This window comes from Hylobates moloch, unplaced genomic scaffold (genome assembly GCF_009828535.3).
Source record: "Hylobates moloch isolate HMO894 unplaced genomic scaffold, HMol_V3 SCAFFOLD_22, whole genome shotgun sequence".
Lineage (NCBI taxonomy): Eukaryota > Metazoa > Chordata > Mammalia > Primates > Hylobatidae > Hylobates > Hylobates moloch.
This window is the reverse complement of record NW_026652297.1, coordinates 43,274,837-43,294,100: the sequence shown is the minus strand read 5'-3', so window position 1 is coordinate 43,294,100 and position 19,264 is coordinate 43,274,837.

The window sequence follows — 19,264 nt, the reverse complement described above, 5'->3', positions numbered from 1 at the left end:
AGTCAGAAGATCTGGAGGCAGCGCAGTAACACACGTAGGTTTTCTGGCCATATGGACATTTCAGAGAAAACAACGCAGAGAGGCCTGGAGCAGGTGAACTGGCTTAAGTAGAGAGAAACTAAGTCATTTGGGGATATTTAGCACCTAATGTCAAGGCAGAAATGTCAAAGATGTAATTAACAGTTATATGCTAATCTCAATAGTAGCTAAGTGCAGACTTAAACATAAGCCTGTATATAACAAAATAACCTCAGGAGAACCAAAGAAAATCGAGAAAGTTGCTGCTAAAAACAGTTCTGTTAGTGATACCTAGGAAAGTTTTTTTTTTTCCTTTTAACATGTCATTGTGGTTTACAAATTAAAATTGAGGCCGGTCACAGTGGCTCACGCCTGTAATCCCAGCACTTTTGGAGGCCAAGGTGGGCGAATCACAAGGTCAGGAGTTCAAGACCAGTCTGACCAACATGGTGAAACCCCATCTCTACTAAAAACACAAAAAATTAGCTGGATGTGGTGGTGAGCGCCTGTAGTCTCAGCTACTAGGGAGGCTGAGGAAGGAGAATCGCTTGAACCTGGGAGGCAGAGGTTGCAGTGAGCCAAGATCATGCCACTGCACTCCAGCCTGGGCGACAGTGTGAGACTCCATCTCAAAACAAACAAACAAATGAAACAAATGAAAATTGAAACTTCACCCATTTACGGCTATTGGCTAAAGAATTTGTAAATGCATGGGTCATTGCAAGCATATTGCTGACATGTCTCAGTCTGCGTTACCCTGGTGGACATCACCACACTCACCTGACAGGCAGCAGCTTCCTTCCAGTAAAAGCAAAGAATCTGAAAGGAACGGAAAAGGCTCCACACAGTGCCATTTTATAGAGGGAAATGCAACAAGGTCACAGACCAGGAGGACAGCAGCCCAGGCCGGCTGGGCATGGAGGAAAGCCCAGGATGCTGCTGGGCATGAACAGACCTCCTCATACAGTGTGCCTCTGAAGAAATAATGCAATTGTGTGGGGCCAGAGGAGCCACAAATAGAACAAAGGGAGGAAAGGAAAAATCAATATGCAGTAAAGAGGAGGAAGGGAGCCCGGCGCGATATCTGAATCTTGCTGGCAAGAAAAGGAAACAGGTGGTCTAAGCAGGCAACCCTTCACCCCACATTGTAATGCCGGGGCACAGACATGTTCCATAGATCACTTGCTGAGAAGTCTTCACAAAAACACTGCAAGGCAGACACTACTATCCATCTTCCACACATTGGGGGATTGAGAGTCAGAAGGATTATACAGCTTGTTCAAATTATAAATAAAATCACTGAGATTTGAGCCCAGGGTCCCAAGCTCTTTCTAAGCCACCATAGCTGCCTGGTCTATAAGGCAACTCCCTGAATATGAGCTGCAGCGAACTTGGGGGCAGATAGGACCACTTTACCTGTGTTATGGAATTGGCTTCCCCAGGATGATCCACCTGGGAAACAGCCTCTGGGGAAACCTGACTCCTTCCCCCCGCTGCCCCCCCGCCCCGCTGCCCTGCACAAACTGATGTTATCTGTGCAAGCAGTCAGAGGGAGAGCCGCAAGTGGCCTTCACCGGGGCCTCGGGAAAGGGACACCTTTCTCAGCTCCCTGTTCCCAACTTTTCCTGGAGGATGTGTTATAGAGAAAAGGGATACTCAGAGAAGCAGGAAATGGCAACCTTGGAGCTCCCAGCACTGGAATCTGCATTCTTTCCTAGTCGGCCCCTTCAGGGGGGGAAAAGTGGGGACTCCCTTTTACTGCTCCACACCCTGAGCCCCTGGGACCCAGTAGTGCCCCCCTCCCTCCTTTCCACCCTGCAGCGTTTTTCACTGGAGAGTAAAACAGAACTCAATAAATCAAAGTGGTTTCCCCAGCAACTGTGGGAGAAGCAGGTTTACTTACGCCAGGTAAATAATGCATGAGCTCGGGCTGAGAAATACAGTGACCAAGTTCATGTTACTAACAGGTTCACTGAACCTCCAGGCTGGGCTTCTGAGCCGCAGTCTCAGGGGATAAGGTTGCAGTTCCCCGCCAGGCCCTCCTTGCCAAAGGAATCCTTTCTGTATTCAGGCTTTTTGTTTTTTGGGTATTTTTTTTCTTTTCCCTGGTCTCACTGTGCTATATCCTACTCCCTGAATCAGATTGCCTCAGCCTTCGACAGCCAAGAGACTAGGTACTCATTCTCTGAGAGGCTTCTCCTGCTTTAAAGACAGGGCATATATCGGGAGATGCTGGATTTTGCAAAGTCAGGCTGGCTCCCTTGTCTCCTTGGGTCTGCCAGAAGACAAGTTGGCTTCCAAATCCATTAGGCATACCTGACAGGTCAGCCAGTTCCCCACGTTCCCTGGCACAGATGGACTGCCAAGAAGAAATGTAAACTGAACCAAATTGTGAAAGAACAACTTGTGATAAAGACCGTGTGCTCCTCCCTCCCCACCCCCCGAGAATAACTGATACTCTCTCTCTCCCCTCTCAGATGTTTGACTCTGATTTGTACTCTGAAAGTAGTAAGTTCTTTTTTTAAAAAAAAATTTATAAATACTAAATTATAGTATAATGTAGAAAAATCTGTTTTCAAACTGCCCTCTCCCAATCTAAAACGTCCCCCACCATGTCCCCACACTAAAAAGAATCTCTCATTTTTAGATGATAGAAAAATTGGCTGGGTGTGGTGGCTCACACCTGTAATCCCAACACTTCGGGAGGCCGAGGCGGGTGAATCACCTGAGGTCAGGAGTTCGAGACCAGCCTGACCAACATGGTGAAACCCCGTCTCTACTGAAAATACAAAAATTAGCCGGGCGTGATGGTGCGTGCCTGTGGTCCCAGCTACTCAGGAGGCTGAGGCAGGAGAATTGCTTGAATCCAGGGGGTGGAGGTTGCAGTGAGCTGAGATCACATCACTGTACTCCAGCCTGGGTGACAGTTCAAGACTCTATCTAAAATATCTATAATATATATATAATATATATTTATAAATATTTATTTTATATATATATATATATAATTCCCATGGAGAAAAAAATTAAGAAGTTGCCTCAACACAGGCAATGAGATTTAGGCAACTATTGCCATTTATTCTCTCTATTCTAACATATTAATGGTATTATAAAATGGTCTGAAAGCCGACCTTGTATACAGTATCAAAGTGTTTTTTTTTTTTTAATTACAGTATCAAAGTGTTAATGAGTAACTATCTATGGAAATGCCCCGATTAAAAGCCTTCCTGTTCCTCAGGTGGAAAGGAAGTAATTCACATTGACAACAGATGCAGCCCCCTGATGCAAAATGAGGCAAGTCTTCAGGGAGTATCATAGCAACCTCATTGGTCTGTGAAAATTATAGCAGTTTCGCATTAAAACCTGAAAACTGAACAGCCAAATCTGTTGGAAAAACTACGGGGGGAAAAAAAGGCCCTGGAGCAAATGTAAATAAGACAACTAAAAAAAACCTTCAGGTACCTATTAAAGCAGCTTAGGTAAAATCATACGGATAAAGCAAGGTCTAGCTTGTGACTGAAATAAAGTACGATGTTTGGTCAGGACTACATAGTTGCTTAGGGGGTTCAGGATCATGCATTCACCACTAAACATTATGACAGGCACATAAGAAATGGCTGGGTGCGGTGGCTCACGCCTGTAATCCCAGCACTTTGGGAGGCTGAGGCAGGCGGATCACCTGAGGTCAGGAGTTTGAGGCCAGCCTGCACAACATGGAAAAACCCTGTCTCTACTAAAAATACAAAATATTAGCCGGGCATGGTGGCAGGCATCTGTAATCCCAGCTACTTGGGAGGCTGAGACAGGAGAATTGCTTGAACCTGGGAGGCGGAGTTTACAGTGAGCTGAGATCGCACCATTGCACTCCAGAAAGGGCAACAAGAGCGAAACTCCGTCTCAAAAAGAAAAAAGAGGGAAAGAAAAGAAAGAAAGGGGAGGGGAGGGCAGGGGAGAGGAAAAGAAGAAACGAAAGAAAGAAAGAAAGGGACGGTGGCTCACCTAACCAGATTTGGAAGGTAGGCGGTGGATCAAGGCAGGAGAATTACTTGAACCCAGGCAGCAGAGGTTGCAGTGAGCCAAGATCATACCACTGCACTCCAGCCTGGACAACAGAGTGAGACTCCATCTCGAAAAAAGAAGAAAAGAAAGAAAGAAAGAAAGAAAGAAAGAAAGAAAGAAAGAAAGAAAGAAAGAAAGAAAGAAAGGAAGGAAGGAAGGAAGGAAGGAAGAAAGAAAGAAAGAAAGAAAGAAAGAAAGAAAGAAAGAAAGAAAGAGGGGGAGGGGAGGGGAGGGGAGGGAAGGGAAGGGAAGGGAAAGGAAGGGAAAGGAAAAAGAAAAGAAAAGAAAAGAACATGCTCGGTAACAACCAACTGACAAAATGACTGGAGGTATAATTGGGGGACGTGCCACGCTGTCCCCACAGATCCCGCAAACAGGTATGTAATGATGACACAGCAGTAGTTAGCCCTCAAATGTGGGCTGATAAATGGATTCATGCAATATGGTAGCACAACCTGAAGAATGCTTCAGAAAATCACCACCACAAAATGTGCTGGGATTGAGTTGTAACAGTAGATCAACAAATCCTGTTCCACTGAGCAAACAGTCTGTCTGTTGGAGAATATGAATAATTACTCTGGAAGTTATCAACAGAAACACAAAAGTCTTGATAGAAAATCACAGAACTTATTATTATTTTTTTAAAATAAAACAATGCATGTCCCCAGCAGAACAGTCCTAGAGTAACTGTGGAAACTGAGAAACTCTTGTAGTAAAATCTGCTATTCCTTTGGGAGCTGGAGAGGTTTCCAGACACTCACTGCCCATCTTTCAGGTATCAGGACTTAGCACACTTTGGCATCCATTCAAAATGCAGTACAGTTAGACAATTGCCATATCAGCATGACATTCCTGTCCCAACAACAGATTATTTCCACATTGTTAGCTATTAATCCTGCAAGGACTGCTACAAGTTATACAAACACAATCACATTATACCTTAAAGTTTCACAGTATCGACAGTACTTTCAAAGCACTATTGCACTTTTATTAAACTTTTTTTTTCTGTTTCTTTTTTTTTCTTAGAGTCAGGGGTCTTGCTCTGTTGCCCAGATTGGAGTGCAGTGGCGTGATCATGTCTCGCTGCATATTTTTGTTTCTATGCTCTCATTTTACTACCCACGAGAAAATTGTGGGACTACTTGAGCTAGCATTTGACAAGAGAGAAAACTAAAGCACAGTCAGGTCTTCCAGTGCCTTAAACCCTCAGCAATTTCAGGCGTGTCTTTGTGGCCAGGGGTATCGCTGGAGCAACACTGGGACATTCATCCTCTAATGGACACATCCCTACAGGTCAAGGTATATTATCCAAATGATACCCTCCAACACATCACAGGCTTTCCCCTGTGTCACCCCAATAATTGAGAGGAAAAACTGGAAAGTATTTCGTGACCCTAAGTTGCTAGACAATTGCAAAGCTTCCATGTAAAGTGTGCCATCTTCATGCATCTGAGACCTGGGAGGCCCTCCCTGCTCCCTCCGCACCCTGCCCTGCTACGTCACCAGGGAAAGGTACATCTCGCCAGGAGGATTCTGCCCTGGCCCCTGACTCACCTGACCACAGCCCTGCACCTCTCCATGAACCATGGGAAATAATTTAAGAGTTTATTTCCCATGGTTCAAGAGTCTAGGGAGTGCCAGTCAATCAGTCCTTGGTGGGCTGCAGAACACGTGAGGTAGGGCCAGCAGCTGGCAGGGCAGAGGTCAGACAGGATTTAGGTGGGGCTCACAGACAGGCTCTGTTGCAGAGACCCCTGCCCCCACAAACACATCCCTGTCCCAGTTGAGAACCAGGAGGATACTACAAAGTCTAAGGTGGGAGGATTGCTTGCTTGAGGCCAGGAGTTTGAGACCAGCCTGGGCAACATAGCAAGACCCCATCTCTATGAAAATTAGAATATTAGCTGGGCATGGTGGCTCGCACCTCTACAGGTACTCTGCACCTCTTCCCAGCTACTCTGGGGGCCGAGGTGGGAAGATGGTTTGAGCCAAGGAGTTCGAGGCTGCAGTAAGCTATGACTGTGCTACTGCATTCCAGTTTAGGAGACAGAGCAAGACCCTGTCTCTAAAAAATTAAAAATAAAATAATAATTTAAAAAAAATAGGGAGACTTCTTTAAAGGCCAATGGGTGTGGCCTGTGGCCCAAGCCTCTAAAGCATTTTTAGGGGATCTGGGGAGGAATAGCAGCCATCCTTGATCACTGTCAGAGAGAATTGCCCACTCTGCTATACAGCCTCAGAGCTGGGCCCTTCCTCTACTGGGCAATCTTTGACCAGATTTCACGCCCTGCCAACCACCCGAGCCTGGCTCCTCTCCCAGTTTTTCCAGAATGCTCTTAAAATATCACAAGCTCCAGTTTAGCTGTACTGACCCCCTGCTCAGGCGCCTCCTCCCCAGACAGGCTCTGCCCCTGAAAGGAAAACCACACTACACTCTCAGACTAAGCCCCGACTTCCCAGAGCCCCACTGCCATGACCCTAACCCGCCCTGCAGCCTTCAGAGGAAGCCTGAAGCCTCTCCTAAGGCAGGAAGCAGAAGACAGAATGCTGGGCTCCAGGACCAGAAACTCTACTCCATCTTCCCCTTGCCCTTCCCACCCCAAACGTCAGTCTCACACCCAACCTCCACCTCCCACCCGATCCCATCTCAGGGTCTGCAGAGCACCCTCCAAAGCATCGCAGCACCGTAAAGTCTCAAGTGCACTTTCCCATACTCAGAAAAGCTCTGCAGGGCAGGTGACCATCCCTCTTTCACAGATAAGAAAACTGAGGCTCAGAGAGGTTGAGTGCAGAGGATAGAAAGGAGGTTAGTGCAGTGAGTGGCAGAGCAGGGAATGAGCCCAGGTTGCAGGTCCCCGGCTTGGCACTCTCCACTGCCCTACGGCTCCCAGTCCTTGCCAGGGGGGCCCTTCTCTTTGGCCCCCCCCATTTAGGTCTTTGGAAACCGAGGCACACATTATTCTGCTCCCTATACTTGACTTTTAGCACGGCAGTGACTATAAATGACAGCAGCCCCAGGAAGCTGGAGATTTCCTTTCATCCTGCTTGTGAATAGCCATGGCACTGGGACAGGTGCGGTGGCTCACTCCAGTAGACCCAGCACTTTGGGAGATGGAGGCGGGTGGATTGCATGAGTTCAGGAGTTCAAGACCAACCTGGGCAACATAGTGAGACCTCATTTCTACTAAAAAAAAAAAAAAAAAAAATTAGCTGGGTATTTATGATGCATGCCTGCAGTCCCAGCTACTCTGGAGGCTGAGGTGGGAGGACTGATGGAGCCCGGGAGTTTGAGGTTGCAGTGAGCCATGATCGCACCGCAGCACTCCAGCCTGGGCCACAGAGTGAGACCCTGACTCAAAAAAAAAAGCCAACAACAACAAAAAACAAGAGCTGTGGAGGCAGGGGACAGGACCAGAGCAGCCCAGAGTCAAGCCAGGTGCTCTTGAAACAGTACCAGGGGACAGTGCTGGGAGAACACAGCCCCACCCTTGACCGCACACACATCCTAGTCGGGCGCTGCGCCCGGCAGGTCGGCCTCTTATGGCACAGGCGCCTCCCTGCTCTGAGTCCTGAAGGAAGGCTTGGGCTGCGTGGCTGGGCCTCCCAGCCTTCAGAGGCCTAATGGGATGCAAATTGGAATTTGCTCCCCTAATGATGTATTATGCATGGACTTCCTATTATAGTTCGCTTGAAAACTCATCATCCATCACCCCAGCAGGGCCGAGACAGCCTTGGGCCTGTGTCAGCAGTTTCTTATCCTTTGGTGTCTAATGGCAAATTCATCTCCCTCGGCTATGGGGTCCAGGGGACTCCAGAGGTTTGGCACATGGCCTGGGTGGAGCGGGAAACCACTTTCCAGCAACTTTGAGGTTTCCTGCCCTTGCTGGAAGCGGGCAGGGCCAGAGTGGGAAGAAGGAGACTGGTCTGCACGGTGAGGACCATCTCCAGTGGGCGCTGGACGACTTGACCTCTTGCAAAGCTGCCCTGGAGCGTGCAGATTCGCTGGCGGTAGGAGGGAGAGGTGTGGGCTGGGAGGGAAGAGGGAGTGAACACTCACATCAGGGACGGTCCCAGGACCACACTGTCTTCCACCCATGGGAGTAGATACGGTCCTGAGTGTTCTCACAGAATCAGGCTGGGGCACGTTTCCTCCCTCCCACACACCCACTTGCACACACACACAAACATCCACATGCAACCCGTGTCTCTGTACTCCTGCACAAACTCACACCTCCCACACAGGTTCACATATGCCCTATCTAAACCCCCACTCACACACAGCAGACTCATCCAGAGTCACACACACCCTCACTCACATACCTACAGTGCAGACACATACCCTCCACACACACAACACACCACCCTCATGTACACTCACACACACCCATATACCCCCACACACAGCACACACAGGTTTATACACATACGTGCACACTCGCACCCACAGTCACATACATACCACACACATACACGCCCCTTCACATACTCTCACACACTCACACAGGACATACAGGCTTATACACATATATACCCACATACACACTCACACTCACACATACTGTGCACATAATACCCTCACTCACACACACTTACACTCACACTTACATATACACTCACATACACTCACTATCATTTTCACACACTCACACACATACACACACACGGTCACATACACTCACACACTATCACACACATACACACACTATCACACTCACATCCACACATATACACACTCTCACATATACTCACACACATACACAATCACACACTCACACTCACACGTATACATTGTCACATACACTCACACACAAATTCACACTAACATACACTATCACTCACACACTCTTACATACACTCACACTCACACACATGCATACTTCACACACTCACACACACTATCACTGACACATACACTCACACACTCACATACACACTATCACACACACTGTCATACACACATATTCACACTCACACTCATTCTCACACGCACATATACACTCACATGCACTCACAAAGACACGACTACACTCACACACTATCACACTCACACACACTTACACTCACACTTACATATACACTCACATACACTCACTATCATTTTCACACACTCACACACACAACACACACTATCACACACACTGTCATACACACATATTCACACTCACACTCATTCTCACACGCACATATACACTCACATGCACTCACAAAGACACGACTACACTCACACACTATCACACTCACACACACCCTCACACATACACTCACACACACAATCACATACACACACACCCACAATCTCACACGCACTCTCACACACACACATACAGTCACACACACTCACACACACTCATATAGTCACACTCACACACACTCTCACACACCAGTGTTGTCTCAGAGGCCGCCGCAGGTAGTCACACACACACACACTCTCACACACCAGTGTTGTCTCAGAGGCCGCCGCAGAGCAAGCTGCTCCTCATTCATGAGAGGCTGGGAGGAGCTCTCCAGAGTCGCTAGGATACAGACTGTGTGGGCGTTTTTGGAGCAATGATAAAGTTCCTTGTCGATGTGAAGGTGGGAGTCGTGTTCCCTTCCGCAGCATCTTCCCACCATGGAGAGGCGGCTGGGCATTCAGGACGAGCAGCCTGACAGGAAGGCTCTCGTAGGCTCTGCAGATAGGATAAACACAGGTCACAGGAGGCTTCAGCCCATGAAGACAGACTGTGGAGCGGGAATCCCATCAGCCACTGCTGACTGAGCACCTGCAGGGGCCAGGGCTGAGCCAGGGAGCCCAGGAGACCCAGACCCATTCCCAGGCGAGAACCCCAACCCAGGGTAGTTTATGACCTGCCACACAAGGGCTTGCAAACCCTAAGTGCTAGTCTGGGTGGTCAGAGGAGGACAATGTCACTGTGGGTTGGATTGATCAGGGAAGGAGGAGAAGGCAAGAGCATTCCAGGTGGAGAGATTGCCGTGAACTGAGACTTAAGGTAGGATTATGGAAGGTGTGGAGAGAAGAGCCAACCTTGAAGAATTGGGTATTAAGGGCCTAGTCCCTGGGTTGCACTGAGGTTGGGCCTGGTTTTGAACTCACTATTGTCTCATCTGAGGAAGAAGAAAGACCTCCGCCTATCCTTCAGCCATGCTTCCACGTTCACCTCTTCCAGGAAGCCACCCAAGATCTCCCCTCCTCAGAGCCCAGCACATCTATTGCCTCTAAGACTGTAATTTCTTGTGATCTCAGATTTAGACCTAGTCAACCCATAGTTAATGACTTTTTATGATAACTCCCTGATATAAATGGCAGAATCTCTGTCTACCAGGGCAAGTTATTGAAACTACTAGCAGCCTCAGGGAGGTACATGCCATATGTCAACACTGAGTATTAGAAGTGTTCAGAGGAGGAAGAGAAAACACCCAGGTAGGACCATGAGGAAAGGCCGCAGGGAGGAGGTGGTGTTCATGATGGGCTGGAAAGGACAGCCTGAATGTATCCTTCACCATTTATTGGCTTACAGCTGGTCTCCCACACTACATTTTATTGATTATGGCTTAGACCTGGTCATCCCTTATAATGTCTGGCACAGACATTACAGAAAAGTAGGAGCCCACATCCAGCCCACTCCCAGTTCTGTGAGTCTGTCATTTCCAAGGAAGGTTGGAATCCTACCCTGGGTAGCCCTGTGGCTGCTGCCTTTACTCTGTAGGTCGGAGTGAGTAACAGAGTGCAATGTAGAACCTAGGAACCAGAACTTCAGAGCTGTTGGTCTTTGTTTTGCTTTTACAGCCAGGAGCTAGAGATTATAAGTGGAAGCACAAAGTTCCAAAGATACTTCAATGAGATGAACGCAAATCACACATTTAAAAGTGTGCTTTCTAATGCCAGCACTTTGGGAAGCTGAGGCAGGTGGATCACCTGATCTCAGAAGTTCAAGGCCAGCCTGGGCAACATAGCAAGACCCCGTCTCTATTAAAAAAAATACAAAAATTAGCCAGGCACGGTGGTGTGCACCTGTAGTCCCAGCTACTTGCGGGGCTGAGGTGGGAGGACCACTTGATCCTGGGAGGTTGAGACTGCAGTGAGCCATGTTTGTGCCACTGGGTGACAGAGCAAGACCCTGTCTCAAAAAACAAAAAAGAAAATGTGCTTTGCAAAGAAATGGAATCAACTTAAGAGCTCATCAACAGATGAGTAGATAAAGAAAATGTGGTATATGTACACAATGGGATACTATTCAGCCATTAAAAAAAGAACAAAATCATGTCTTTTGCAACAACTTGGATGGAACTGAAGGCCATTATCCTAAGTGAAGTAACTCAGTAACAGATAACCAAAATACCTCATGCTCTCACTTATAAGTGGGATCTAAGCTAGGGATATGTGAAGGCATACACAGTGGTATCATGCATATTGGAGACTCAGAAGCAGGGAGGGGTCGAGGGATTGAAAAATCACCTATCGGCCGGGCGCGGTGGCTCACGCCTGTAATCCCAGCACTTTGGGAGGCCGAGGTGGGCAGATCACGAAGTCAGGAGATCGAGACCATCCTGGCTAACACGGCGAAACCCTATTTCTACTAAAAATACAAAAAATTAGCCAGGCGTGGTGGCGGGCATCTGTGGTCCCAGCTACTCGGGAGGCTGAGGCAGGAGAATGGCATGAACCCGGGAGACAGAGCTTGCAGTGAGCCAAGATCACGCCACTGCACTCCAGCCTGGGTGACAGAGCAAGACTCCATCTCAAAAAAAAAAGAAAAAGAAAAAAAAAAAAACAAAGAAAAATCACCTATCAGTCAGGTACACCGTACACTATTAAGGTGATGGGTGCACTCAAAGCTCAGACTTCACCGCTATACAATTTATCCATGTAACCTAAACCACTTATACCCCTGAAGCTAAAACAAAACAAAATTAGGCCAGGCGCGGTGGCTCATGCCTGTGATCCCAGCACTTTGGGAGGCTGAGGCAGGCTGATCAAGAGGTCAGGAGTTTGAGACCAGCCTGGCCAGGAGACCAGCCTGGCCAATATGGTGAAACCCTGTCTCTACTAAGAATACACAAATTAGCCGGGCGTGGTGGCATGCACCTGTAATCCCAGCTACTCGGGAGGCTGAGGCAGGAGAATTGCTTGAACCTGGGAGGCAGAGGTTGCAGTGAGCCGAGATCACTCCATTGCACTCCAGCCTGGGTGACAGAGTGAGACTCTGACTCAAAAAAAAAAAAAATTATGCTCTGAAATAACTTTACAGTGGAGAATCCTAACAATTACTATACCCCAGCCAGGTGACCCAGGTCCACATCAACAGTGACAAGTTATGTTGACAATATGTAGTCTTGGTATGATGGGCTGAAAATGGCCCTTGATACCTGCAGTCCTTCTCTCCAAACCCATAACTCCAGTCAAATCACGAGAAAAACATCAGACATACTCAACCAATATGCCTCAAAACTGTCAAATTCATCAAAAACAAGGAAAGCCAGAGAAACTGTCGCAGCCAAGAGGAGCCTGAGGGGACATGACAACTAAATGTAATATGGCATCCTGCACTCAGAAAGAAAGGACTAAGTAAAAACTAAGGATAGCTGAATAAAATATGGGCTTTAGTTAATAACAGTATATCCACATTTGTTCACTAATTGTAACAAATGTATCTATTCATGTAAGATGTTGATAATAGCGGAAATGGTGCAAGTAGATGGGAACTCTCCACTGTTTTTGCAATTTTTCTGTAAATCTAAATGGTTCTAAAAGAACATTTTTATTCAAAATAATTGTGCTTCTTTTTTTTTTTTTAGACGGAGTCTCACTCTGTCACCCAGGCCAGAGTGCAGTGGCACAATCTGGGCTCACTACAGCCTCTGCTTGCCAGGTTCAAGTGATTCTCCTGCCTCAGCCTCCTGAATAGCTGAGATTACAGGTGCCTGCCACCACACCCGGCTAATTTTTTGTATTTTTAGTAGAGACAGGGTTTCACCATGTTGGTCAGGCTGGTCTCAAACTCCTGACCTCAAATGATCCACCCACCTTGGCCTCCCAAAGTGCTGGGATTACAGGCGTGAGCCACAGTGCCCAGCCTATTAACTGTGCTTTTAAACAATAAGGGCATTCTGTCAATGTTAGTCATTACAAGGGTTTTTGTTTCGTTTTGTTTTTTTGGTTTTGAGACAGGGTCTCCCTCTGTTGCCCAGGCTGAAGTACAGCGGCGTGATCATAGTTCACTACAGCCTCAAAGTCCTGGGCTCAAGGGATCCTCCCACCTCAGCTTCCTGAGTAGTCAGGACTACAAGAGGGTGGCACCATGCCAAGCTAATTTAAAAAATTTTTTTTGTAGGGATGGGGTCTTGCTATGTCACCCAGGCTGGTCTTGAGCTCCTGGCCTCAAGTGATCTTCCCACCTCAACCTTCAAAAATGCTGGGATTGTTAATGTCAATAATAGACTCCCAATCCAGTGCTCATCCTGTCCCATCACATGGTTGCTGGGCATATTCTATGTGCCCATAGGGTCCTCTTGGCTGTGACAGTCTCTCTGACTTTTCTTGTTTTTGATGACCTTGGCAATTTTGAGGAGTCAGGTATTTTGCAGAACATGCATCAACTGGGCTTTGTCTGTTCTTCTCAACTTGATTTCAAGTCACTCAGAACCATGATAGGGCCCACAGAGCTGAAACCGCTGCTTTTCCCTGGGCAAGTAGGAGGGAGAAGCACCTCTGTTCCCCACGCCATGAGTCTAGGGAAACTGAGGAGCTAGGGCTCAGGGGTACAGCTGTGCTTTGGGGAAGCATGGGAGGTTTTCAGAAAACAGGCTCTGAAGGCCTGGCACGTTCTACAGTCCCAAAGTGGTGGGACTACAGGTGTGAGGCCAGGAGTTCAAGACCAGCCTGGGCAACATAGCAAGACCCTGTCTCTACAACAAATTTATTGATTTATTGATTTTTATTTGTATTTATTTATTTATTTATTTATTTTGGGATGGAGTCTCGCTCTGTCACCCAGGCTGGAGCGCAGTGGCGCGATCTCGGCTCACTGCAAGCTCCGCCTCCCGAGTTCACGCCATTCTCCTGCCTCAACCTCCCGAGTAGCTGGGACTATGGGCTCCCGCTACCACGGCTGGCTAATATTTTTGTATTTTTAGTAAAGACGGGTTTTCATCATGTTAGCCAAGATGGTCTCGATCTCCTGACCTTGTGATCTGCCCACCTCGGCCTCCCAAAGTGCTGGGATTACAGACGTGAGCCACCGCGCCTGGCATGATTTTTATTTTTGAGACAGGGTCTCACTCTGTTGCACAGGCTGGAGTGCAGTGACATGATCTTGGCTCACTGCCAACTCACCCTCCTGGGCTCAAGCCATTCTCATGCTTCTCAGCCTCTTCGGTAGCTGGGACTACAGGTACATGCCACCATGCCTGGCTAGTTTTTGTATCTTTTGGTTGAGATGGGGTTTCACCATGTTGCCCAGGCTGGTCTTGAACTCCCAGGCTCAAGCGATCCACCCACCTCAGCCTCCCAAAGTGCTGGAACTGCAGGTGACAGCCACTGCGACCCGCCTCTACAGCAAATTTAAAAATTAGCCAGGTGTGGTGGCTCGTGGTTGTGGTCCCAGATGCTCTGGAGGCTGAGGCAGAGGGATCCCTTGAGCCTGGGAGGTCGAGGCTGCAGTGAGCTATGATTGTGCCACTGCGCTCCAGCCTGGGTGATAAAGCGAGACCCCCATCTTCTAAATAAATTAATTAATTAAATAAAAAAAGGTTCTGGTCTTACTGCACCAGGGCTGGGTCCAATGTTTCAGCTTCGTGTCTTGCGGAAGATTTGGCCTCCCACTAAGATGGGTCTGAGAGGGAGAATCTTGGCTTGGGATTGGATATTCTAGAGGACTAGACTCTTCATGTCTCTCCAGAGCCAATCCGAGGGACAGCCTCCTTCCTCCACAGCCAGCTTCAGTGGGTCCATGGGGACCGATGGCACTGTGGATGCTGGTGCCTTCAAGAAGTTGCCTTGACAACCCATCCTTCCAGGTGTGGGGGAGAGAGCAAGCGCCTGCGTGAGTTCTGAAAAGGACAGGATTCTAGGATGTTGAGCTGCCTCTAAGGGTGTTGTCATCTTGATGGGTACCTTCATTATACCATCTTCTAGGCTCGACCCTCCCTTGCCAGCCCCTCCTCTTAAGACTCAGCCTGGTGAGGGGGCGGCAGCAGCTGCTGGGCACTGGCCTGTGTGGGTTGGACAGAGCTGGCAGGCAAACGCGGCACGCTAAATTCAGGGGACCATTTGAGATGTCTAGACAGGAAGTCAGGCTGAGACAAAAGCAAGGACACTCCCCTCACAGTAGAGCCCAGGCAGGCTGTCCCATTGCTTTAGGAGCCCAAAAGATCAGACCTCTGGGGTCTGAGTGCCAGCCCACAGCAGGTCTTTCTTTTTTCACTTTTTAGAGCCAGGATCTCACTGTGTCGCCCAGGCTGGAGTGCAGTGGCACAATTGTAGCTCATTGCAGCCTTGACCCCCAGGCTCAAGCAGTCCACCTGCCTCAGCCTTCCCAGCACCAGGACCACAGGTGTGTACCACCAAGCCCCGTAATTTTTAAGTTTTTTTGTAGACACAGTGTCTTATTATATTGCCGAGGCTGGTCTCGAACTCCTGGCCTCAAGCAATTCTCCTGCCTCCCAAAGCGCTGGGATTACAGGTGTCAGCCACCTCACTGGCCCCAGGGCAGGTCTTTATGGAAATAAAGGGTATGTTTTGACCCAGCCCCTGTGCAGCAGAGGTGTGCAGGGTGGGGCAGGGAACTGTGGGTGGGTGGCACTCAGGTGAAAGCTGCTCACTATGACCTTGAAGTTGAGGCTGGGAGAGTAGATCTGGCATCAGTGCTTTAGGCCCTCCTCCCAGAGCCAGCATTGGGCATGCTCTGAACACTACTTAACATCCAAGTGGGAGTTGGCAGGGAGGACAGGGCCTCAGGGGTCTAGCTCAGCTTAGCCAGCGTCCAGCACTGGGACCTTGAACAATCAGTCTGTCTCTCTGTGTCCCCATTTGTAGAATGGGGCTAATCCTATCCCTGCTCTACCTGCCTCATGGGTTATTATGAGATACAGATGAAACGCTGTGTGGGAAAGACCTGTGTGAACTGCTTGGCAGGCATGACTCTAAAGGGTGTTTACACTGTGAAGCTTTGAGGCTGTTGAGATATTCAGTTCCATTGAACTGGGAGACTCTGTTTCTTTTGGCTGTCAATGACTGAGTTGCTTAGATTGGGAAGTCTTACAGGTCATTGAGCCCAACAGGCCCATGTTGTCCTTGAGAAAAGCTACAGCATGTGATGTTGTGACCTCCCTTGTCCCAGAACAAGTCAGTATCTGAGCTGGGGAAACAGCCCAGGGCCCCCGATTCCCACACAGGGCTCCGTGGCTCATGCCACATGGCTTCCATGTCTGGCAGGGCCAATTCTCCTGGCGCTAAACACCTTCCTCTCGCCTCCCTCACCGAGAACCCAACAGCCATCATTTGCATTTTAGTGCACACTCGCTCCCTGCCAGCTTATCATATAACCAAACACCCATGCCAGATTCTAGGATCTTTAAGGAAATACAGAAGAGTGAAAGACACAACAGAAAGATGATAACCAAGTGTTCCTTGGGCACTCTGCCAGTGTGGATCGGCAGTATGCCTGGAACTCCCGGCTTCAATCTGTTCACCAACCTGTTACTCTCCCTCATCCAAGCTGCTCCTGAAAGCCCGACTCCTCTGGGAAGTCTTCCCAGATCAACTAAGCGACTGGCAGCTTCTGTGCTTGGCCCGGTCTGAACCTTGTACTTCCCTGGGTGTCATGCACCCACCTTCCACCCCTGTGGGCACATGGCCTTGTCCCCTCCTCCCAGTTGCTAGGCCCCTCCTGGCTCCCAGCTTCCCTTCCCACATCCGACAGCTCCCCAGTCTGCCCTGATTCCGGTCTGGAGCTTGACATACATTTGATGTTAATACTTTTTCATCTCCTCATGTATTCGCCTCCTGCTTTCATTTGGTGGCAAGTGTGCCCTCTCTTTGCTTCTTCACATCTGTGCGGTTCATCGGAGACATTTGTAACTCAGGGGGTCTCATTATCAAGAAGGGAGAATCTCATGCCTCTGCCCTTTGCTTGGGTCTGATGAGGAGATGGCTGGACTCTCATTTCCAGTGCTTTAAACAAATTCAAATTCCATGTCTCACCAGCTTCAGCTAGCTAACTGGATTCCTGCTTCCCAGAAGTCTCTCTATCCATGAGCAACAATTCTATCTTTGATTTTTTTCATCTAAGCTATGAAAGAGATAGACAAGTCAATTTATTTATTTATTTTTCCAGACAGAGTCTCACTCTGTCTCCCAGATAGAGTGCAGTGGTGTGATCATGGCTCACTGCAGCCTCAAACTCCTGGGCTCAAGTGATCCTCCCACCTCAGCCTTCTGAGGAGCTGAGAATACGGGCGCACACCACCATGTCTGGCTAGTTTTCAAATTTTTTGTAGAGATGGGGTCTCACTCTGTTGCCCAGGCTGGTCTTGAACTGCTGGTCTTGAACTGCTGGTCTTGAACTGCTGGTCTTGAACTCCTCAGCTCAAGCAAGCCTCCCCAACTTCAGCCTCCCAAAGTGCTGGGATTACAGGCATGAGCCACCACACCTGGCCCATTTTTCTTCCTCAGACTTTCTACTTACCTGATCTTTGGTTATCTGAGGTTAGTGTTGTTTAAAACGGGCCTGCAGAAATGCTACTGTTTGTCTAAAAAGGAGGGGAGGTAGAATACACACACACACACACACACACACACACCAAAAAAAAAGATATCTACACATAAATATGTACATGCATAGGTATGTATGTTCTTGCTGTCAAGTTTAACTTATCTTGGAATAATATAAGTCTAAATTATCTCTGTGACTATACATTATCTCTGAATGAAGCACCAACATCTGAAAATATCTGTTGCCTTTGGAGATTTTCATTATATGCCTTTAGAGCTTTTAAAACTTAAAAAATAATAAATTATTTGATGTATACAAAGCTTAATTAAAGTGAATGTTTATCTTGAGGTATAATAAGAAAGACTTCTTCCCCACTGAGCCACCAGCCTCCCATCTTAAGAAATGGAACCTGACCAATGGTGCTGAATCTTCCTGCAGCCCTCCCTGCTTCCACAGAGGGAAACACTGGCCTCAGTCCTATTTTCATGCTTTCTTGTAGTTTATCACAAATGTATATATTCCTAAGTAATATATCATTTCACTTTACTTGCTTTCAACTTTATAAAAATGGTATCACACTGTTTGTATCTTACTGTGACTTGCTAGTTGCTCTCACCATAGTACTAATATCATCCATGCTGATGCTGGTAACTCTGTCTTACTCTGTTGTCCAGGCTGGAGTGCAATGGCACGATATTGGCTCACTGCAGCCTCCACCTCCTGGGCTCAAGCAATCCTCCTGCCTCAGCCTCCCAAATAGCTGGGACTACAAGCGTGCACCATCACCCTTGGCTTTTTTTTTTTTTTTTTTTTTCTGAGACGGAGTCTTACCCTGTTGCCCAGGCTGGAGTGCAGTGGTGTGATCTCGGCTCACTGCAACTTCCACCTCCTGGGTTCAAGGGATTCTCCTGCCTCAGCCTCCTGAATAGGTGGGATTACAGGCATGTGCCACCATGCCTGGCTAATTTTTTTATTTTTATTAGAGACAGGGTTTCACCATGTTGGCCAGGATGGTCTCAAACTCCTGGCCTCAGATGATCCTCCCGCTTCCGCCTCCCAATGTGCTGAGATTACAGGCATGAGCCACCGTGCCCAGCTGGCCAGCTAATTTTTGTATTTTTAGTAGAGACGGGGTTTCATCATGTTGCTCAGACTGGTCTCCAACTGCTGAGCTCAAGTGATCTGCCTGCCTTTGCCTCCCAAAGTGGTAGGATTATAGGCGTAAGCTGCTGTACCTGGCCTGGCAACTTTTATTCATGTATTTTCATTGTTAACTAACATTCCATTGAGTGCATATACCCACTTTCTTGATCCATTTTCCTGGTGATCCACAATGAGTTCTTTCCCATCTATGTGGCTATAAACATTCATATATCTGCCTCTTGCTGCATGCCTGCAAGAGTTCTCCAGGGTTGGCTCCTGGCAGTGGAACTACTGGGCCAGCGGGTAGACAGACTCCCAGCTTTTGCCAAATG